Source organism: Etheostoma cragini, chromosome 1 (genome assembly GCF_013103735.1).
Source record: "Etheostoma cragini isolate CJK2018 chromosome 1, CSU_Ecrag_1.0, whole genome shotgun sequence".
In the NCBI taxonomy this organism is placed as follows: domain Eukaryota; kingdom Metazoa; phylum Chordata; class Actinopteri; order Perciformes; family Percidae; genus Etheostoma; species Etheostoma cragini.
The window spans coordinates 29,059,483-29,083,865 of NC_048407.1; the positions used below are offsets into that span (position 1 = coordinate 29,059,483).

Consider the following 24,383-nt stretch of genomic DNA (forward strand, 5'->3'; position numbering starts at 1 on the left):
TGAAATTGAATTAAAATTGAATTGAATTAATATATACCCTCAACAACGTTTTCACTATTAGCTTTTTTTTCTTTTAGAAAAGCATAAGCTAAAAGCTATTCTTTCTGGGGTCCTGCAATCTGTCTTGTTAGAATACAATTTACAACATCACATTAAACACAATACACTCAGCATACTGCTAATAATTTAACAATAAACAATTTGAATTTTCTTACAGTGCTTTTTTTGTGTTGACAGCTTTCAATGGTAATTTTCATGGCCCTGTCATCTCTGACTGTAGTAAGTTCAAACATGGATGGTTGCTAGATATGCAAAAAAAAACGAGTCACTGAATATCCATCTCTAACAACGTGAATACGAAATAGAAATCCATTGCTGCAGGTGAAGCAGTGGTTTTCAATTCCAGCTGCTGGAAGGTTGAAGGTTGTTACTCCTCTTAAGCATGACACTGACTTTGATATTTTGTTTTTATTTTGAATGCAGGACATTCACCTGAATCGGTTAACTGTGCTTTTGTTAAGAGACTTTAGGCCGTCTCAGTCATGCTCCAAACTTGTCATGCATCCGTAGGTCGAGGTTTGTGCTAGCCAGAAATACTTCTTGACATTATTACCTTAAGTGCAGTGACCGACATTGCTCCAAGGACAAATAATCAATAATCTACAATAGGCTGTGGTATTGTAGTTAGCGATTAGGAAAAAACACAGTCATAATTGCTAACTGCCCAATATACAGCTGCTCCCCGCTGTTTCCTGATAATTTAGCATATGTTTTGTTTGGAACCTTTGTTTCCCTACTCTATTTTTGTGCCCATTTTATTTATCTGCCTAATCACTATTGTCATGAATTCTTGTCCATTAATTCTCTTTCAGCCTTCAGCAGTACATTGTTACACCATTTGTCCCCAATTCAGAATTAAACAGACCATGTATGTTTTGTGTACAGTATCAGTAACACACAACTTTACACCTCAAATCTTAAAGGACCATTCCAGCGCTGCCGGTGTTGCACCGGACTAAAACAATACATGCACTGAGACAAAAAATGCGTTGGCCCTCTTACTCTCAGCTAGGGTAGACCGTGATAAGCCCTATTTCAACAAACGGTGGCATATCCCTTTAATGCATAAAAAATCTAGTGCCGTCAAAACAATTTTTTTTTTTACATGAGCATACCGCGTAAACCTTGACAACTCTAAATATTATATTATCTATACAGTCAGAACCTGTATGCTGTTGTCTTGGCCTCCAACTCATTTTATCTTCTGTCACTGCTGATAAAATAACATGTGGGACTTACGTTCTGCCAACAGGCTTCTATTTAAATGTCTTTTGAAGTTCATTTCAATTCACGCTAAATTTTCCTTTGATCAACCCAAAATGTATATATGTTTGCCTGTTCAAGTTTTTAAAGTAAAGTAAGTGAGTAAAAGTAAGTTAAAGTAAGTAGTAAGTAAAAAACAGGTCTAATATTTTAGAGGTGAACACACAATTTAAGTGTTTCATTCTTTCAAGTTATGTAATTTATGTGGAATGAATCAAGATGTCAGAATACATAAGAAGACGTGGAGGTTGGGAATACAAATACAACTCCCTGAGGCAGTATGACCCGGACCTCTCTAACAGTTTGCTCTTTGGCTGGCTATTCAGTTGTCATGTTCAAAACGCTGACAGTTTGACATGCTAAAAGCTCTAATGTTTACTGAGGTGAACATGTGAGAGGATAAACATTATGACTGTAACCACTCAATAATATCTTTTCCTGTACTCCAACATCAATGGTAACCTGGTTATTGCTTGATTGATTGAATCTGTGTCTGACTAGAAGTTAGAATCAGAAGCTGAAGAATAGGAGAGCAATGGCTACAGTAGAGGGAAAGTAGTAACATACTACTCAAAATAGAATATAGAATAAGCAATATTAGATACAGCATAGCCAAAAAAAATGGGAAATAATGAGAAACAGTGGTTGCACTTGGAATTATATAAGTATGATAAGAAGCCACTGTGGGCTGGTCAGCTTGTCACTATCATCCTGTATTAACATAGTTTACTGTCCAGGTGACCGAGTGAAACCATAAAAATGAATGCTTATAATCCTTATAGGTGTAATATACAGGGGAGATGGGGGGTTACCCCCTTCCCTCAGTAATCAAAACTGGCCATTGTGACCCACCCAAAACCTATTATAATTTACTTTAGATAAATAAATACATTTTTGCACCATAACTTTGTTGCAGTGAAATTCACCAGAATGCAGGAAATGTACTGTCGGATGTTACAAATTGCAATTTTGCTCAAAAGTGGAAATCTCAAAACCCAAAGTTTGTCCCTAAGCCCTCTGAGCCATTGTTCTCATCTTTATTCATCTACAAAGTGGATGAAAATGAAAGATCTGTGATTAGAGTCACAAGCCAATACCTTTCTGAAGGCGTAAGGTAGCGGGTTTGTTTTGTGGACAGGGTTTTTTGTTGGTCTTCCTTCCCCCACGGCGTTAGGTTTTGAAGCCATGATATCACACAGCCTCTTCTGTCTTAACCTGTTCATCATAAGCCAAGTTAAGAAATCTGTCTAATAACCCATTATCCACAATTTAAGTTGGAGAATGTGACGAATCTGGTAGGAAATATGTGTGTAGAGAGCATGGTGACTTGCCTAGTCTGTTCTTAATTAAGCCAAACTGTATTTTTATAAAGAACTGTCTACTTTTTGAGGAAAAGCAGTGACTTGAGTATCATATTTCTCCAACACAGGGTAATACATGAAGTCATGCACAGTTGCTGTACCAAGTCACATTTTCCTTGAGGCAGTGGGAGAAACATTTGAATTCCACATATTCATCTGTAAATATGATGAATCTAAAATAAGCCGGAATTTTGAATGTCAATTGGTCATTTTAATAACCTGCTTATCGAGTTGCATCTTCACATCCTTCGCTTAGCAGCAATATGCTGCGGAGGAGCATAGTAAAAGCATACATAACAAAATAAAAGCATTACTTCTGGTCCTTGAATGCAGTGCCAACCTCTTTCAGAATGTTTTACCCTGATGGGTATTAGCCTGCGACCTTCTGCTGCATTCAAAAAAAGCTGCTTTCTCAAACTGCTTTCCTAAATGCAAAACACAACAATAACATGAATATACATTATGCTTTTTACTATGTTATACTCTTTTTTATGTACTGTTCGTGTTTAATTAGAGGGGCATAATGAAGTGAAGTCACAGTGTGCCCCTCCTCTGGAGTGATTGCAGAGAGGGCGGAGGAGGAATCTTAACTTATTTTCACTTCGTTTTCACCTCCTCACATTTCTTCATTTCACATGGGCTGGAAGCGCCTGCGGCGTTCTCTTTCCCTTCTCCAGAGCAAAGTGAATGTGACTTTTCTAAGGGGGTCACAGGATGCCTGGAGGCCTGTGGGTGTTACTGGACTGTTGCCTGCTCTTAGCTTCACTGAGGGGCTTGTCATAGATTTCATCTCCACAGAAATGAGCCGGGGGGCGCTGGCCAGGAGCACAAGCAGCCAACGTTATGAAGGGCCCATGCTGATTATTTCCCTCTGACATCGCATCCTGAGTTTTCCGCATTAATCCCAGACAAAGGCAGCCCTTCAGTGCTGTGCCAGAGCTCAAATTAGGAGCCAGATAATGGCTTCGTTGAGATCCTGCTCTGTTCACCGAGAGGCAGAGCTCCTGTTGAAATCCTCCTCTTCAATATTCCTTCCCTCCTGCTTGTTCTCCTCATCAGACCACCTTTCCACTATGTTCACACTGTGACGGAATTCAGGTGACACAATTTCGCTCCATTCCCCCTAACCCAACCCCCAGCCCCCATTCTCCCACCTTTAATTTGATGGTGGCTTGGCCGGGGCTTGGGCCTGTGCCTGTGCCTGGATGTGGATCGCCACGGGCTGTGAAACTGATAGCCAGTCAAGACTGGAGTGTCTGTCTCCAGCCTGATCTAGTCTGCAGGAGGGAACAAAGGAGGCCTTACAGGGCTCCGCAGGGTGGATTAGTTTCAAGGAGCCAATGGCTGGGGCTGCTGGCTGGCTGCCTCTCTGGAAGAGGACCTGCTGTGGCCCCAGCGGTGGGTCACTTCACAGGCAGGGGCCGCACAGGCACAGGCACAGACACCGCAAACCCCCTTCCAGCTCAACAGTCATGATCCCACAACCCAAGCCAAGCATCCAATCAGCACACACAGGCTTTTGAAGTTCAGCACAAAAGTCAAGGGTGAGATACCTTGAAGAAGGTGGAAGGATGAAGTGCAGTAACAAAGGGCAGATGAAGGAGGATGGAAATGTGACAAAGGTCATTTCAGCTCCTTGAATTTTGTGTCTTATGATCTCCTCTCTTGTGCACCTTGACTAAACTGTGGGGCTTCTGTGTTGCTATCTTAGGAAATCCAGATAGAATAGACTCCTCAGTACATCTAAGGTTCTGCAATGTAAAATGTACCTCAACGCACATGTCTTTTAGTGTTGAACATGCTCAGAGCTTTGAAACATCCTTAACACAATTTATGAGCTCAGTGTTCTCGTCCTAGCACTCAGGCCATTTATCACATCAAAGCAAGAGCTTTGTTTGTTGACGTAAAAGCAACAATATGAGCTAAATTGTCCCAGTTAGTGCAGCCACACTGCCTTATCTCCTATCCGTCTCGACCACGCGCAATGCAAGGGACAAAGGTAGGCAAGCGATTTAATAGTGAGCACAGTCTATTTTTCCATTTGAATTCATTTCACCTTCTTTCTTTGAGGCTGTAGATCAGAAAGAAGGAGTGAGGCAATAGAGCGAGAGGCATAGGGAGAGAGGGGGAAAAGCAAAAGGAAAACTGATGCCCTTTCCTCCAGCTAAATTAACAGGAATCACGTGGAAAACAATCTGAGTCTCCAATGAAGGAGGGAGGGAGGGGAGGGGGGGGGGGGGGGACCATTAAAATTAGCCCCGAGCTATGGACTGCACCCAATATCACTAAAGCTGCACTCACTACAGATGTGGAGGCTGGCTTACAGGCAAACTATGCTCTGTTCTATAGCTACAATTAAAATCAACCTCACTGCCAAAAAATAGGAGGGGAAAAGAGGGGGTAGAAAGGCAGACATGGAACATCAAAGACAGATTGAAATGTGTAGTCAGTAATAAGAGTGGTCTCCCAGCCCCGAGGATCTCCACGGTCCCCTTGTTAATGAGAAATTTTGACCTCTGGTTTGTAAGTTAAACTTGTAATCTCGGTTAATGAAGTAAATCAATCCCAACTCGGAGTGTTCAGTGTCTCTCCCTTTGCCTTCTCCCCGCCAACCTCCCCTCTGTCCTTCTGTCTTGTGCTTTCCTTCTTCTCCTTCTCCTGCGTCCCTCCCAGTGTGCCGCCTGGGAGTAAAAACGGCCAGGTCTTCAACCAGACAAACAGGACACCCGAAGAGCACAAGGGTTACGGCGCTGGAGGGGGGGGGACATAAGATCTCAGAGGACTAAGACCAACCAGGCTGTTTGGTTAAGAAAGAGACTGGCCAACTGAATGCTAGTAGTTGTAGATAGCGTGGAGGAAACCACTTGCTCCGCTTCCCCGTTGTTTCTTCCTTTCCATCTTTTTCCATTCTCTGCCAACAATCTGTTGGGGAGAGTATATGGTCAGAAAACCATATGGTCAGAACATTTATCTACATACAGTACTCCTCCTCCTGTTTTTAATACCACAACATCTCTCCTTCCTACTTTCCACTTACTCCTCTCCATATCCAAATACATACTTTGCATTTTCAGTGGCAAAGACAGCTAACTTGACCTTTTTTTATATTTCATGTTGCTCTTAACAATATGGAGGCTTCTCTTAAATCCACTGGGTGCATTGACATTAACCCCCGATTAGCGATTGTTATTTTTATGTATTTTTTCACCACTTAAGTAATGCAGGGTGGGATGTGAAGGAGAGTGCAATGACTTTAGCATGACTTATATCAGGCTGTAATGAAGCATAAGGATTCCTGTGTGGGTTCCCCTTCTCTAAATACTGCATAAGTATCATTAAAGAGGGCACAGAGAGGCTGCTAGTGGTTTCATAATGTCAAGAAGATTGTAATATTAGTTTGACTTTACTTCTCAAGGCAATTCTGTGTTTCCAGTGAGGACGCAAAGGAGACAGAGTCAGGTCTTCAGAATGGTTACAGGGGCTCCTTGGCCAGATGCCATTCGTTCTTAGAGCTTTAACACAGTGCACTTTGCCAACTTTCCCTTCCCCTGCACAATGCAGAGCACAATAGTACCCACCAGTGGTTTTCACACTATGGTCTGTGGGTTAAAGCATTTTCAAATACAGCTATAGCTTAAACATGAAAAGTTAAATACATCCAAATTTAGTTATATATTGAATGGACAAAATATGTTAACACAGACATCATAAATACAACATAATATGACTTGAAATACCTGAAAATGAGGCGGTTTCAACATAATTATAATACAATTAAAATGACATATTCAATTTGTTAACTAATTATCATTATTTACTTCAGCTACAACACACAGTGTTACACACATTGATCAATTGCTTTTATCAATAGATAGATTGATTGAGTATTTAATATTAATAAAGTCGTATAAACCCATACGGCATGTAGATGAAGGAATGTCACATCAGCCAACTCAAAGCTCAAACCAGTGCCCCAATAGACAGGACAACTAAAGCAGGACTTGAAGAGATAAGACCTGGAGGACACTGTTCTAGTAGGGATTTTGAAAATGTCAAAATAGCATTTTGACATAAAGAATTCATGGCAAACACCAATTCAATAGAGAAGTAAATCATAGCTTAAACTGCAAATAATATAATAATATAATACTTCCACTTAAATGTCATCAAGAATAAAAACTTCCAGAGTAAACGAGACTAAGAGTCTACAGCCACACTAGCGGCTCTGTGGGGGTGTACTCAGGCACAGCAGTGCTTTGAGCTAAATGCTAACGTTGGCATGCTAACATGGTCACAATGCTAACATGCTGACGGTTAGCAGGTATAATGTTGACCATGTTTACCATGTACGTTCAGTGTGTCAGCAGTAAACACAAAGTAGAGCTGAAGCTCATAGGGTTGCCATACTTTGTGCACACGTTTCCTCAAGCACACTGATTCAAAAAGGCATTTAGTCATTTACCAAAGCATTGAACAAAATAACTGTTTGAAGTCAGATTGGCGCTAGATACAAAGTCAGTAAATCACCAAAGTTATTATAATTCTCCTGAGGGGCACATAAATGTGCACAAAATGGCATGAGAATCCACCCATTAGTTGACAATTTTGATATTTAACAAAAAAACAAATATGTCAACCTTATGATGGTGTTAGAGGGGAAGTGAGGAGAGCGGCGATGTCACTTATCGTTTTTATGCTTTATTTAGATAGAAAGGAAAGGGGAGAAAGAGGGGAAGACCTGCAGCAAAGGGCCCTGGGTTGGACTCAAAGCCGTGCCGTGCGGTAAGGATTCAGCCTTAATGGTACGCACCCTACCCAGTGAGCTACGAACATCCAACAGTTGCTCAGATATTTTAGTCTTGACCAAAGTGGCTGAAGTAGCTGACAAAGTAACCGGTATTGCCATCCATAGAACCATGCAGCTAACACTACTAATAAAACACTAACCTACTAGGCAGCTTGAAAAAAACACTTTTTCTTTACATCCTAAACATAGTAGTCAGATGTCATGACATGACAAGACTTAGACAAATGGAGTTGGATGTTGGGATTTAAGAGAATCCCTGAATAGCAACACTGTCTCTGTTCTCTTAACCAGTAAGTTTATGTCTCAGTTTGTGGATTTGTGGCTTGGTCTGATGTTTCTGCACTGGAAAACAGATGTGAGGCATAAAAAGAAAATAATTGACTTTCTGACATGTTTGTATCTTGCTCCCTGCACAAATATGTACAGATTGAGAGAGCAGAAGAGATACAGTAGTGTAGCAGCCATAATCATCTGTTGGGTCTTAAATATATGCTACCTGTCAACTTAATTCAGCATCACTGGCTTTAATGTATTCATTCATGGAAAGGGGCTTAAAGTTCTTTCAAGATCAGTAACACAGATACGTGGACTGTCCATGTTCCATCGCTCATATAGGTTAAATCTTGTACTTAGTCACATTTAAAGAATTAAGAAAGTGTTTGGACATTCTCAGTGAGGGAGAAAGGATTCCTACATATCAAAGGTGGATCCACTATATACCAATCAGACCATAAAAGAAAATATTGATTTTTCACTATTTCATAAAGTTAGATTGCAAAGTATCGGTGATACATCAGTGAGTATTGATGAATTGTATTTAGCTGATGGGGCTCCTTCTAAATTAATAAATCAATCAATATAACAATAAATCTCTAGTCACCCTGAAGAGAGAAAACAGTATTCACTTAAAGCCTAAAACATAAGTCCTGGATGAAGTCGTGGTCTACCTGGTCGTCTTAGGTTTCAGCTGCTATGCCTATCCACAATAGGCTAAGGATATAAGGGCTCAGTCTACGCTAAAAGGAAATCCATCAGGACCATACATTTAGGAAATTATTTTAAATGTAGTTAATGCAACCCATTGTTGATGATTCATTGTTGAAATTTCTTTAATTAACCTTATATTTATATATGTTCATAAATGTACACATTAGTGTTAACACTGTAATCTCACTATTTAGATTAGAACCTCCAATACATCCTCATATATTTATGGTAAAGTAGTGATCCCCCTCATTTCTGCCTTTAAAACTTTGCCCTGAAATAATGGTTAAATATACAGTTTTGACAACAAAGTTGAGCCCCAGGCACTTAAAAGATACTCATCTTAAAGAAATTAATTACCTCCCTTGTTAATCTTGATATAATTAAATTTCTGAAGAATGAAATTTGCTGCCTTTTTTTTCTCTTACCGCCTCGTTAAGGAGGCAAGCTGATAATGGCTGGCTCTCTAGCTAGCCTGCTGGCCAGGGACATGGGGACAGCCTAACATCCTGGGCCCCATGCTGTGCTATATATCGCACTGTGCAAACCCACTCTCCTCATCCTACGCCTTCACCACTCACAGGGATATGCAGAAAAAACCTGCCTCAATCACTGGTTTGCCGTTCTGTGCCTACTTGTGTTTCCTCCATCATGGAGGAGAAGGAAACTCTGAGCCTCTGATTTCTTAGTCTTAACATGTGGTAATGTTGTACGACTTGAGTTTTAGAGCGCGGGCACTGCTAATGAAGTTGTCAACACGGAGCCTCTGAAACCTACATGGTGAAGCCCTTGAGAGCCCGGAGAGTTCTTTCTGTTATGGCTCACTTAAGAAACTCCTGTGTCTTTGTGTGACTTACTGTCGTTTTTACAGGACCTCCTGCGATGCCTTTTAGATTTAAACCTGATTGCTTTGTGCAGAACAGCACCATGGCATTACCAGGGAGAAGTGCATTTTCTTGTCACTATATATTTAAGTTAGTTTTCCTTTAACTATAAGTTTTATGTCAGCTCCATTGTCAGCTGTCAAGGTTTGAGCCTGGGGAGAAAAAGGAAGAGATCTTTCATTAGGTTCTGGCAGGGGGGTGGGGTGGCAGAAGAATGCCAAGGAGGGAGAAGCGGAGGTGGTAATATGTACGGAGTAGGCAAAATTCTACAACTATATGGCAGAAATGCCAACATAGAGAGTAGTTTGAGTTTCCAGAATCTGATTCAGGACTTTTCATAGCAGAGCAGGGGTTTATTATGCATCCTGTAAGCAGCAGATTTCTGCTTTAAACTCAATACTAAATAATGTGGCACCATCTTTACTTTTACTGCACTGTAGCTTATCACGAGTGGTTTGCGTTGTCCAGTTTTCTGTCAAAAACAGGATTTCTTTTGTATAGTATTCACATACTTTTGCAGTGGTTGATTCTTTTCATGAAAACCCTTGATGTCTTTGATAATATATATATGGAACTGTCATTGGAAATAAACCCTTGATTTGTTTAATAATACTGTACAATGGTTAAACATGGCATGTTTAAGTTATATAACTATATATAAAAGAAATATATAACCATTTCACATGACCCGGCAACATAATTGTATGGCCAGAATGTTAATTACATTTGATAAGTCATGGGCACTTTTTTGGACTATTGAGGTCAAATTCAGATTATGACTAGTGAATATACTGTTGACTGGTTCAGCAGCCTGTGATAAATCAACCAGTGAGATGATCATTCCCACCCCTAAAAGCTACTGCTGTTAACTATCCCATTTATTCCACTCTAAGCTTTTTACTACAATGCCCAGAAGTTCCTTTTTTCTTTTAGTCTCCCACTGGGAGAGGCCCTTTTCTGGCTTCCAGTTACACTTGAGCTACCCCTCATGACCTGGAACAACCACTCTCTAACTCGACAAAGATGATTCTTGTGAACAAATTGCTTAAATAACACCGTTCTTGTCTGTCCTTCTGTCAAAGGACTATTTAGTTAATTGTTGTTTTTTTCAAATACTGTTGTGATACAGTGTCCTCTATTTTGTCATGAAAAACAGAACCAGAATCTAAAATTATCTTCAGAAAATGGTGAAAGAGAACAAACAAGGCGATCCATTAGTGAAGATGGGTTATTGGCTGGCTTGCCTCTTCTCATGGAGGCCCATTAAAAGTGGTAATGTCTGCCTGCAGCAGTGCCTGGGGAAGAAGAAGGAGGCCATGGAAGGCATATTTCACATGCATCAGACACTGGAATTAAATAGACCAATGTTCCCTAAAAAGACTGAAGTACATCTCTTTCTGATGTGCGTCCCGGGCAAAAATTCATTGATCTTAGAATGTCCCTTGGCAATTATAAAATATTAAATCCAAGTCGCACTTTTCGGCTCGGCTTAATTTTTTTTTCCTCGCTTTTCACTGCTTTCCATTTGACCAATTTAGAAAAAAAAAAGTTAGAAATGGATGGCAGTGGAAAAAAAAAGGGGCTGATAATAGAGACTGTGCCCACTTTTAGATATCTTTTGTTATGTTTCTGTAATGTTTATGCAGAACATCTTAGATCATTAAATAGGATGAGGTCCCGGCAAAGCAGAGAGCGCCTGAAACATGTCTTATTACAGCATCAGAGCAGTGTAAACCAGGACCGTAATTGACTGGGATTGAAGCACACAAGGGAGTGAAATTTGTATGATATCTTTATTCCTGAGCACAAGGTCTCCAAAGCCACTGATGCCTCTCCCAGCACTCTGGGGATGACAAATATTTGTCAGCTGCTTTCCATCAGGTCTGTGGCCCCTGTGCTCGCCTCCATGGCCCTTTTATGTCTCTCAGAGATTACAGAGGGGTCTACAGTTAATTGCCCAAATCATTAAATTTAACATACTGTATATCTCAATAAATATGATCATCCAGCTGTTTGACAACGTACACAGTTCATTAAGTCCCCTTGCTTGTTTGTTGTTTCCCTAATTAAGATTTAGAATCGATCATTGAGTGTGTAATGTACAGTGTAGCACGGCTTGCACAGGGACTCTCTCCTCAAACGAAAAGGAATGGCATCCGCTTGCTAAAGCTTTACCATTTAGCACACTGACTGCAATGGGAATTAGACATCCTGTGCTAATTAGGGAGGCCAATTAACTGTGAAATTCAGGCATTTTTTGACAAATAATCTCAGCAGAATTCAGACATCACCATGCAAATGAATGTTATCAGTCCTGAATGGAGAGAGGATAAATCGACTCTGGTGCTGTTTTAGATGCTTACTTGTGTTGCTGAAAAACGTGAGTTGTGTGTTTTTCATGAGAGTTAGTATGCCGTCTGACCTAATGTCTCCTGAGTGTCACTCTTTGTGTCCACTAAAATCCATATGTTTAATGCTTTGATGTAAATTTAGGACAAGTCAGTGTATAATAAGTGTAGTCATATTTGGCGTGACTGTTATTCAATCTGCTAAACTATTGCATGGATAATGGAGGATACACTTGTCTCTGAAATACTGCAGTGTAGTGTGGGAGAAAAGAATTGTAATGAACGCAGATTGCTGATGTCTGCCGTAGAGCGTCAACAGGTCTGGCTCTTGTCTGGCCTCTAAGCAGCAGAACAACAGTGTTTGGACGGGCAGCTGCCCAGCGCTTGACATGTATTCGCTTCTCTTGAAACAAAGAATTGGCATCACCAGAGAACCTCAATGTTTCTGTGTCTCTCATTCCCAATTTGATTCATGATCACATGTATTTTTTAGATTGCATAAATTATGTATTTTTTGGACTAATGAACGCCCTCCACTGATAGTACTTTGGGAGAGTTGTGAATAGCTTGATATGGCCCCAATCACCAGCATCAGTGTTCTGATTACATGTCATGGCAGAGCTGATATAAAAAACCTGCCTGGCCATGTTGAGCAGTTTTTCTAACAAGGTCCGGAGAGCCGCAAAATGTAAACATACGTCCTTGGCTGGCCTGTGTCACTACACACACACGCTGCTTTGTTGTGTGTTTGTGTATGTGTGTATCGGATTGTGGGCAGTTAAGCGTGTGTGTGGTCTGACTCGTCGACAACTATAAAACAGGCCCCTGCTGTCTTTATTACCTGTCGGACCTATCCCAACTCCTTTGTTCCCGCAATGCATAGAAACACATTTAACCGTGCCTGCGTTGGCGCTTTCTGTTCAGTTGGAGTCTAAAGGCGCCATTACACCATAGAAAGTAATGGCTGTGGGTGTATAGTGAAGCTGTTTGGATACCAGGCAGCGCCAGAGGTGTGTTTACTGGGCGCCGGTGGGCAAGTCCTGCAGCTGCCCGCCTCAGGTGCAGGAAGAATTGAGTACTTCCTTTTACAAGATGTGTAATTATTATGGCAGACAAGGGTGTGGATTTATACCAAGTCAATATGTAGATAAGCGTTCTATATACACACACACACAGCTGCTTGAAAAATGATGCTTTTGTATATGGTATAATAAAGCAGGTTGCCAAAATGCTATGCAGGTAGGAAGGAAGCCCTCTGGGCCTGGGGAAGAGGAACCTGATGGGAGTCATGAGGCCTCCAGGAAGGCGCCAAAAAAACTGTAATGAGGAACTCTTTAGCTGAGTCCAAATTTTGTGTTGCTGCCTGCCATTATTACCCCCCAAACCATGTAGACTACTAATTGACAAAGTATTGATGATTTTAATTGCAGTGACAAATAAACCATGTGGTATACTCATTAGACTTCTATGTATTTCTCATATTTATCAGCAGAACTAGTAGTAGCTTATTATATTGTTATCTAAGATATTGTTAAATTGACATAGCCAAATGCCTAAAATGGTAAAAGGAACCATTTGTTTCTAACTTGCTATAAAAACAATGTCACCATCTCACCATGGCAGCTTGTTGGATGAAAAACAATGACACTGTGGGTCACAAATATTCACAGACACACTCTATTTAAAAAAAAAAAAAGAATCCTCCAGCAAAGTTTTGGTTTGTCTTTTTGGGCCATCTATATAAAACATGAAACTCTACTCTTTCCCCAGAAGAGCTGGCTTTTAATCAGACCTGCTCTTCAGACAGCTCTTTTCTGCTTCTTATACTTAGCAGGCGTTGCATCAGGTGCATGGGGACCAGTGACAGCGGCGCTGGATGGGAGTCTGTGATGGCTAAATGATGTAAAAAATGGCCCCATTTATGTCAATTTCAGATCAAGGACCAATTCATAGTGTGAACCTCCTCTTCAAATGTGCTCTGTAATCTCCTCCATCTACTTATCTTCTGCGGCCCCTTGGTGCGTTCCTTTTCTTGTGAGTGAAAAGTGTCACTGCTCATATGAGATTTATGTGAAGACTGACAGTTTACAGCACATGTCTGCAGAGCGGCGGGATCCGTTGTGCCGCCTTTTGGTCTCTTATCTCATTCTCAAGTCAATGTCTGTTAGTGCTCGGATTCTGTGTTATTCAGTGCCATGCTATTTTGCCAGCCTACTTTTTTTCCTAATTAGGCCATTTGCAGGATGCGTTCCCCTTAGTGTGGTCATTTATGTTCGATACCACTCTGAACTGATAGGCTTTTGTTAACTGGTTGTTCCTATTTGCGATGTTTCGCAAAGACATCAAAGGGTGGACCAAAAGCCTCATTTGGCAACTTCTCCCAACTATCCATCGGCTGCAAAACACCCCGGTGCCTTGATTATTAACTCAGTCACCACCCTCTCATTCAACTTAAATTAAAAATTAAAACCAGCAGAAATGACAGTGTCACACCATTGAAAGTAAAGTGTGCAAAACCAACAAGGGCTCATTAGCGAATAGTTCTGAAGACAAGCATTCTGACTTGAGACTCATTACACTTCTTCTATTTTAACTCTAATTGGGTTCATTTTCTATATGAAATGCTTTTAATATTTAATGTTGAAAAAGTTCCACTTCTGATACTTTATGTAGCCAAAGATACTTGGCCTGCATTAACTGTCCAGGTTATCAGGCAAGCTGTTAGCGATTTCTCAGCTGCTTTTGCTTTCTCCCTCTATAGAGAACACTAAAGAGGAAAGACACTGAACACATCGTTTGGTGGATTATTGATTGGATCTGGATCTTCAGACAAATAAAGCTGATTTACAAATCACAACAAGAACAAAAGCATTATCTGGATTGTTGCTATAGTAACTGCTGAACTAGTCTGATTGTAGACAATAGGATTTATTTTTCATGTAATAGATAATAACAAAATGTTATTATTACCCCACACTCCTACAGTATATGGTGTGGCCAACTTAAGCTACAAAGACCCAGAAAAAAAAGCCTTTGTAGTATTTAACAAGTTTTTCAGCTAGCCGGGCATAGAGCATTTTAATTAAACAGATTAAAAACAATGTTATGGCTTCTTCATCTTGTTGCCTTCACACAATCTTTTGTTTCTCTCAGGTTGAAAAGAACGACAAAGGGGGGGGGGGGGGCATTGTGTTTCCAGGCAGGAAAGTTTGAAGTTCTTTGTTTGGAAGCGAGGTTCTGGGTGCAGCACACTGTTCAGCTTGGTGACCCTGTGACTGTCTTCTGAGGAATTGTATGAGCAGCCCTGCAGAATAGTGCTCCAGGGTCAGCTTTCATCTTAACAGTAACCTGTGGACTTTGAAACTCAGGGCGATGGAATTGCAGCTTTGTCAGTACACTACTAATTAGAAAATTCCTGACCTCGAGCAAGATGTTTTAATTATGTGTTGTGTCAACGAGTTTGCAGATTTAATCCACCGTTGATACACACTCAAGTGTGCAAACTGTGTTGCACATTGTAGTAGATCAAGTGGAATGGTGAAGGGGCTTTTTGCTCCATCTTGCTCTGCAGAATATACTCTAACCTTTACGCCTTACCTGCACCGTGTTTGTTAGGAGCCATCACATGCTTAAGTAGCCAAATTAGACGTGGAGTTAATGTGTTGGTTTGTGAAAAAAAAAGCTAGTCTGATTTGCCTTGGTTTGTGGGAGGCTGAACAATGTGACAGTATTGTGCTGGGTGTGAGCTCTCTGTTGCAGTGAGTCAGTGTGAGGGAAGGCAGGAAGGGGTTAAACAGAAATTGAGCGGGGATGCTGGGGGCAGCAGTGCTGCAGAACATAGCAGTGTTCGTGCGAAGGCAAGTCATTTCCCGAAACACTGCAGACACATGGCCTGCGGCGCTCTAAAACCTTTGGAGACCAAAATGGCTTGCAGGAGTTAGAAGTAATAAGGTGTTTTTTTGCCTTCTTTCTCCTTGACTGAAATTCTGCACGGTTGCTATGCATTGCCATGGAGCTGTGTAGCTGTTTTTATGGTTTATGTGGGTATTAAGATGCTCTGCAACTGGCCATTTTTGAGATTTGTTGTTCTTTAGCTGTGAAGCAAATGGAAGTTGTTTGTTTTGAAAGTAATTCCCTCATCCCTTTTGCCATGATCAAAATGCTGGACCTCACTCTTATCCCTTTTTATTTTCCCCTTTATTCGTTCTGCTGTTCACACATGACAAATTACCAGAAGCATGTATGAGACAAGAAAAACCAGATATAGCAAATGTGTTTCACTCTGCTTCATTTTTTTAAAGCCCAGTGACAATAGCAGCCTCTTGTTTAGGCTTTTCAAAGGAAAGGAACCTGTGATGGAAACAAAGGCCGTGTCTGTGTCAGTGCATGAACATAAAGCTGCGCTATTAATCCATCCTGACCTTTCTGATGATCAGTGGGCTAAACCAAAACCCTTTTCATCCTTTCCCCTGGTTCTGTTAATCTTGGCTGCCTTGTCTGCTTCAAAGAGAGTCTCCAGCATATAATCTGGGTATGTACATCTGTGAATTATTATTCTAATTCTTTATACGTTTATTAGAGCTGAATAAACTCCACATCAAATACATCACTCGGGCAATGTCAGAAAGCCCGGGGCAAATCAGCCGACATCTGTTAACTCTTTCAAAATGGCCTCATCCAGCATGTCTGTGGGCGTAGAGGAGCGAGGAAAAGGAGAGGCGAGAGAGGGAGAGAGAAAGTCTCTGTTGCTGATTAATGGCGGCCGTAGGAGAAGCGTTTCAGGCCGAGTGTGGAGATGAAGCGGGGCTGCACTCCCACGGCTGGGCTCCACACTGTAAACACTGTGAAGGGACGAAGCAGCGTTCCCCTACTGAAATGCGGTGTGGAGGAGAACATGTGGGAAAGCTTTGCTTGCTGGCACATAGTCAGTCAACCAGTCAGTCAGTTAGTCCTTCAGTCAGTAAATTAGCCAGCCAGTCAGTGAGTCAGTCAGGCGCTCAGCCAGTCCGCTAAACAGCCAGTTCTTCCGTTAGCACGTCAGTCAGCAAATAAGTGAGTCCTTCAGTCAGCCAGCATGTAAACTAGTTTGTCAGTCAGTCAAGGGCTCCTGAGGAGCTGAGGCCCATCAGGAGCACCTGAGTACCTGCAAACCATTTGAAAGGTTCTACCAGCCAATTACACTTAGCAATTCAAGTGGACCACCAAATCACGGCTGGCTATCTGCCACAGTGGCCAGCATCATACACAATATTCATCAGTATTTGACTAGTGGCTGCTGCTAATTTCCACCCTGGCTTCAACTTTTGGAAAAACACCACCTGGTACAGCTTTAGCTTCACTTCTTTGTTTAGCTTGTCAACAGTCTGTCTCTGTTGTGCTATATATGTCCTCCCTGCCTGGAGCGTAGACATCAGAGTTTAAACGGATTTTTCAGCATCAAAGTAATAACAACAAAAGAGTAATGTTGCATCATGAACAGCTTATCTATTTCTCAACCAACATAGGGCTAGTCTTTATCATTCAATATGAATGCTGAGCAATGTTTTTCCCCCAGTTTTAGTTTACACACTATGTTAGCCGGGTACTGTACTGTCGTTACTCTGTGTGTGTGTGTGTGTGTGTGTGTGTGTGTGTGTGTGTGTGTGTGTGTGTGTGTGTGTGTGTTTTCATACCATGCACCCTGTCTGCAACTTCCGCTGTGAGGAGTAGAGTGCTGAGACAGCAGGTTGGCCTGTGCAGAGCTGAGTAGCTCTGTATGCCTGGCAAAGTGGGCCATTAACCCACCGCCCTAAGGTCTGACCTGGGCCAAATCCAATATTGGCTCCGGCATCAAGGCACAGGTGCCACTCAGGGTTCAAAGCCACAGATCAGCAGGAACCCCACCACCGCTCCTGCCCCAAACCCCCTTTCCCTTCTCAAACAATAAAGGACTGAATGTAAATTCCTCAAGACACTTACAAGCATTGCTGCTGTCGCTGCAAAATTGAAGACTAGTCAGAAGTAGAAAGAGAGTGAGAAAGAAGGAACATAGTAAAAAACATACATTCACAGACATATTAAAACAATGGATGTGGTGTCCAAATGTGGCAGCCCAGTCCTTCCAATAAGACATACAGTATATGTATGTTCAAATTGTGGTTATTCAAAGAGTACTTCTGAATGTTTGTGATGTTCAGAAACATGTTCTCATACCTTTACAGCCATTTGGTTTTATTAATGTGTATGGAAACGAGCGTTTATGGATCCCACTGTAATAGCTAAATAGCTCAAATGTGTATTCATTTGTGGGTGAAAATAGTCAGCAACACATTTCAACTGTTGTTTGGGTAATGTTTAAAGGTCCCATGCCATGGTGCTCTTTGTATGCTTTTATATAGACCTTAGTGGTCCCCCAATACCATATCTGAAGTCTCTTTCCCAAAATTCAGTCTTGGTACAGAATTACAGCCAATAAAGCCAGTCCCACAATGAGCTTTCCTTGGGATGTTCTATGTGGGCTGGGGGTGTGGCCTTGACCAACAGCCACTTTGCTCATTTGAAAGCCATGATGTGTCTCTCCATTCCAGATCGGCCCATCTGAGCTTTCATTTTCTCAAAGGCAGAACAGGATACCCAGGGCTCGGTTTACACCTATCGCCGTTTCTAGCCACTGGGGATCCTAGGCAGGCTGGGGGAACGCATATTAATGTTAAAAAAAAACTCATAAAGTGACATTTTCAGGCCATGGGACCTTTAATAAAAGCTGCAGTTCTATTTTAGGGAAATAACTTTCTTACTTTTTAAACAATGTATTTGTTAGTAGGTTAATATTTTCTGTAGGAACATGTGGGCATAGTTGTTGGTCTTAACATAGCAATACAAAAAAAACCACAGATAATAAAATAAAAAATAGAAAGTATTCCAGTGTCATCCGTTTCCTCACAGATTCATCCAAATAGGTGAATGACCCTGTACACTTGAGTGAGTTGTATAATACACTAAATTCCATAGTGTATTGCAATGCAACTAAGTTGCTAGGAATTTAGTACAATATATATTTGGTGCCAAGATATATTGGCAAATTCCATCATTTATAAGTAGCCTTAAGAAAGTTCCTTATATCACGACTGAAGTAACCATACATTTGTATTAATAAAATCTTGATCAATGAAATTTCAGTAGTATGTTAACCAGATTCCAATGTCAGAATGGTCATTTGTGAAATTTGTCATTTCGGTTTTACTTGCAGTCTGCAGTCTTTATTACTAATTGTCAGCTAAACAAGGCACACTCAGGCTCTCTCTTTGTGCATGAACATGTGTGTGGGAAACCATGGAAGGGTGAAATAGTGCACAGTAATGTGGCTCATTGGCACGTTGTCATGTTTGTCAACAGAATATGGCGAGAGCCAGCAAAGAGTCCTTATTACAGACACGCTCTCTTCTTTTCTCCTCTCCTCAGGTTCTAGCCACTGCGCTCTCTCTCTCTTTCTCTCTGTTTTTCTCTCTGTCCCCCGCTCCAAACAAGTCAAATGTCTGAAGAGATGTATTGAAGTATCCCTGTGCGTTCTGTACGATGGATATGTCATTTGACATAATGCCTCCAAGCGCCCATCACAGATAAAATGACAGATGCTGTTTTTTGCCTCATGAATCTTTCTTGGCCAAACTGATTTTGAGACTTTCAGTTTTTCCTCTTCCCATCTCTCTTTCTGTGCCTCCGCTCTCCTGCTTTTTCTCTTCTCACTTTTTTTTTTTCATTCACTGTGACCTTACAAAGCCTGCCATTTTGTTTTTCATTGAATTTCAGACACAATTACTGTGTAATTGCTGGCGACAGGGAAAGCGTGGTTGTTGATGTCTTGCTTTCCTTTTTAACTGACACTCAGCCATCTGCTTTGTTTAGCATTGATGTTTACCCCTCCCATCCTTACTTCCTCCTCCAACACATGATTTCCTGCGTGTGCTGGTTAGAAGAATTGGTCTCCATAGATACCGACAACAACATACCCGTGTTTGGGTGTGCTGGCATGTGGAGGGCATATAAAGACGGAGGGAAGAGGAGAGGCTGTGTTGAGTGCTGACCTTTCTGCCTGTATTTGGATCACTTAATGCAACCTCTGTCCCTGAAGGGAATGAGGCATTCTGGGAGCTGTGGCACACTACCTGAACAGCGATTTCTGGCTATATATTCACTGTCGTTCTCCTAACCACCATCAACCACTGCGGCGACGGTACCACCCCATCACAGACTGCCTGTGGCTACGGCTGCCCATCCGTCCAGGTGGATGGATGGCTTTGATTGGTAAAATCTGTGGCCCTGTCGCTGGGCTTACTTGTGATTGGCAGTAATTGGCTTGGCGGTAGGCAGACTCATCTTTCACATGTGCTCAGCCATGATTGACCTGATTAGGCTGGGGTCGCTCCCTAAAGTGAGGGTCTGGCGTGCCCTGGTGTGAGCTGGCTTTACCCACTGGCGCTTGCAGCAGGTCAGCATTGCTGACCTGAGAGCAGAGATGAGCTGGGTTAATAATTCAGGCCTAGAATGCAACATCGTCCCATGCCAATCTTGACACATTTATCAGCAGACCACACATACTGTAACTCTTTTCTAAATATTTTTTCTGTTTACTGTTAATGCCAGCATATATATTTTAGTTTCAATACTCTACCCAAACAGCTTTAACAAACAAGTAGTTTGAAATTGTCTTTAGTTTAAATTTTTAATTTTCACTATTAAGGCTGCAGGAATACATCCATCCATTTTTGTCCGCTTGTCCGGTACTGGATTGTGGGGGCAGCTTCTCCATCAGAGGACCCCAAATTTTCCTTTCCCGAGCCACCTTTACCAGCTCAAACTGGGAGATCCCGAGGCGTTCCCGGCCCAGGTTGGAGATATAATCCCTCCACCTAGTCCTGAGTCTTCCCTGAGGCCTCTTTCCAGCTGCACATACATATTCATACATAATACATACAGTATTCATATATACAATTTGTGTGCAGTTTTAGAGTTTGTAGAGGTTGTTTTACACCTGGCATTTCCTCAGAGCTCTGACTGGACTGGTAGGTCTGAGTAACTGGAGTAACCGACAGCAAAGTCTAAACATGTCTTTGTTTTCATTATTTCCATGCATACACATCTACTGCTTTCCTGACCACCGCACAGTAGCACGGATAACAATGTAGAGCTGGTAATCCGAGCTAACCAGCCCCAAGAAGCTACTGTTAGACTACCCGTTTCTCCACTTAAAAGACAGGGAGTCTGACAGTCACTAGAAGCACATTTATGGTCTTGGGAGAGTCACTGTCTGGGTATCTGTGTTGTAGCTCAGCTAGCGGCTTTTCTAAGAGAGGCTTTCTGGTGTATGGGTCAATACATAGCCAAGCTATTTATTGCTGTTAATTGTACTGTTCCTAGGCCCTAAATATATTTATAAACTCTGAATTAGGGCTGGGTGATATGGATACAAAATCCAATCTCAGTATTTTACCGCTGAAAGACGTATACACATACACACGATGTACTGTATATCTTGGTGTTTTCTACAAAGTGGGCTAAATGGTAAGTTCTATGTCAAAGCCACATGTGAGATGTCACAAGCATTTTTATTAAAACGGGCTGTGATCAAAATAAAATGCAAGGACAAGGTTTCCGTCCTTGTTTGAAAATATACAGCTGCAACACATGTAAATGAAAAATTATCTAAAATAAATAGCCTGTATAAAATAAAAACAGACCTATCTCTGAGAATGCTCCTTTAGCTGTTTTCAACAACAATAGCAGACTAAACAAAATTAGGATTTAAAGAGAAAAAGAGAGCTCATAGACGGGAGAGAGGGAGCATGCGATGGACTGAAGTGTACGATACAAAAACAATTGTTACTGTACAGTAATCTGGATTGTTAGCGAAGTGTATGAACTACACTGCAGACTGGATTCTCTACTCATGGCCATCTGTGTTACATACTATGTCTTGTGTATGAAATGTCTGTATTGTGACTGTGCTGGTTTTTAAGGAACTATGATAATCTAGTCATGGGTCACATGTCTCACCAGCATCCTGACCCCATCTAACCAGCTTGGTGTGGCAACTGCTACCATGTTGGGTTGGTCATTGTAAGTATTAGACCTTGGAGTCACAGTTACATAGAGGCTAGAGAATTGGGCCGAGCTTAGTCTCGCAGACCAGACCTTACTTCACAGCGCTGCGGAGCGAGGTCTTGCTAGTCCACACAACATTCCGGGATGGGAGAAAAACGTGCTCTGGTTTATTGGCATTTCTTTAAACCAATCACTATTGTTTCGGGTGACGCTAACCGCTGGACGAAGCAATAGTGCTGCTGAAAAATAGCCTCAGGAAGGATCTTGTTTTGGTGGAACAAGTGTACGTTCAAAAGGGATTTTAGTCGTGCAAGACACAACTCAGATTGGACAGATAGTCTAGCTAGCTGTCTTGATTTACCCTGCAGAGATCTGAGGAGCATTTAACCACAGTCCTCATTAATCGATCGGAGTTTAGAATACCATCACAAAGAAAGCAGAAGGTGACGGACAACTGGTAAAAATTCGGGACATTCAGCAGAATTTTCTGCAGTACCGGAACAATCCCGGAAAGTAAATGTTGTCGATATAGACTAGGCTAAACCAAACATTCAAATACACACAAAATGAATTTCGTTGGGAAAATCACCCCAATTGACTTTATATGCCAACAAATGAAAGACAGTGAAAAAACTGTATTTTATGTGAAGTTTCTCTTTAAAGGTGCTCTAAGCAATGTTGCGTGATGGCACTTCGTATTGACGTTATAAGTATAAAGAGGCTAGTTCGCTCCTCCCTCCTCCTCATTCCGTCCCCTTTCCCTCCCTTCCGTGCTTCTGCGCACTAACCCCCAACCCCCACCCCCAAATCCTTCTTTTTGGTTATTTGCTGGAACGCTGGAAGATTGTTTGTTATGTTTGGTGGTGCAGGTTGGCACTGATTGTATTTGTTGGCGTTTGTGGAGCCTGGACTTTCTACAGAGACCACGCTTTATTTTACAGTGTGTTCTGGGGCCAGGCAGCTAACAGATAGTGAGGAAATGTTTGCTGAATGTGACAAAAAAACGGTGTAGCCTAAAAAACGTGTGACAACGCTTAGAGCGCCTTTAACACTTGCCTGACACTCCAGGCCAATCAGCTGGCCAGGCTCCCAATGGCCAGTCAGGGCCTGCCAGAGATGGTAGACATGGTTTAGGTTAATTGGCGGCTAAGGAGGCCTGGCAAACCTCACTTATTATTATCCAGCAACCAGGGGTCAGCGAGTGTACTGAGGGAAATTTGAGACAAAGCTCCGTCATATAGTGTACACAAAGAAAAGCATATGAGGGGGCGGGTGCTGGGGGGACTTTAGTTTAGTTCTTGTTAATCCATACCCGTCATATGTTTGCAATTAAGGCCTGTCTGTACTGTATGTTTACAGAGTGGTGCAATCAATGTAATTGTGAGAAGGTCTTCCTGACTGAAATGTCTTATTTCTCTCTGCCTGGGTTCAAGTAGGCACTTGCTGGATTTGTTTCCCAGTGTTTCTCATTTCCAAATGTAAATGCATCCCTTGATTTGCATTAGCCTCTGTATACACTCCCCTTTTATATTGTTTTTCATTTTTCCTGGATCAAATAAAAACAACAAGGGCTCCGTTTCAGAGTGGAACGTCAGCTCAGATCTATGTCAGCAGCGTTGTTCATTTAGAGGGAAAATGTGTTCATATTCAAGGCAATGTAAAGAGCTGCTTGAATTAAAATGATAGTTTCCCCTGTCGTCAGAGAATGTTGCCAGTGTTTGTCTCCGCCTCATGTTCAGTGAGTTGTAGAAAAAGAACTCTGAACACTCTGCTGCACCTGAAGTTCTGTACGTAATTAGTGCATCTGTTTGATCTCATTCATCACATAGAGGCCACAGCATTCCTGACTATTGATACTGTCAATGTGTTAGCCATTCAACAGCGATTACTTCATTTATGGCAAATGGGAAACATAGTATTGCTTACTTCTGAACAGTTACTATGTTTCCCCATGGAAACTATTTCTTCGGTTGCACCACATCGATCTTTTCCTTCAGTAAAGGCAAAGTGAGGACAAATTGCCTGAAAGGGAGAGTGCAAAACACACATCTATAAAGGAGAAGATAAAGTTAATGAAATAAGCAGTAATTTGAGGTTTCTGAAAAAGAGCACAATTGTTTTCAGATCACCTAAAAACTCATATGCACACAAAGCTTGATACATAAAGGCACCTCCTCAATGAAGTCGGTGCACTCAAGCAATTCAAGTGCAATGGAATCGGTGTGTTGCTGAAGGTCGTCATAGCAGTGTTGATGCCCACCGTTGATTAATACCAAACACCTTCTCAGGTTGAAAGCTCAAAGCTTGAATATTCCCTCATGTGCAGTGATTAGTTTCAGGGTTCCTATGCAGCTTTGGAAAGGTGTAATTTTGGAACTGGACAGAAACTGCAGTATGAGTCCTCAGCCACGCTACAGGCTCTATATGTAAGCAGAGCAGTGTTTTAAGCTGGGGATCACCAAAGTAAATTAGATTCATCCTCTGGGAAACATGAATGTTGCTACAAAATTTCATCGCGATTCATCTGATGTTGTCTTGACCGACATTCACATCCCTAGAGCCATGTCGTTTGCATGGCTAAATGCAGCTAGGTCCC

At 41.6% G+C, this 24,383-nt stretch overlaps 1 protein-coding gene across 2 annotated transcripts in view; it reads left to right on the forward strand.

Annotated features, from left to right (window-relative positions):
* The window catches only part of LOC117947615 (transcription initiation factor TFIID subunit 4-like), an 83,359-nt gene that overhangs the window by 55,985 nt on the left and 2,991 nt on the right, over positions 1-24,383 (forward strand). The gene's annotated exons all lie outside the window — the stretch shown is intronic.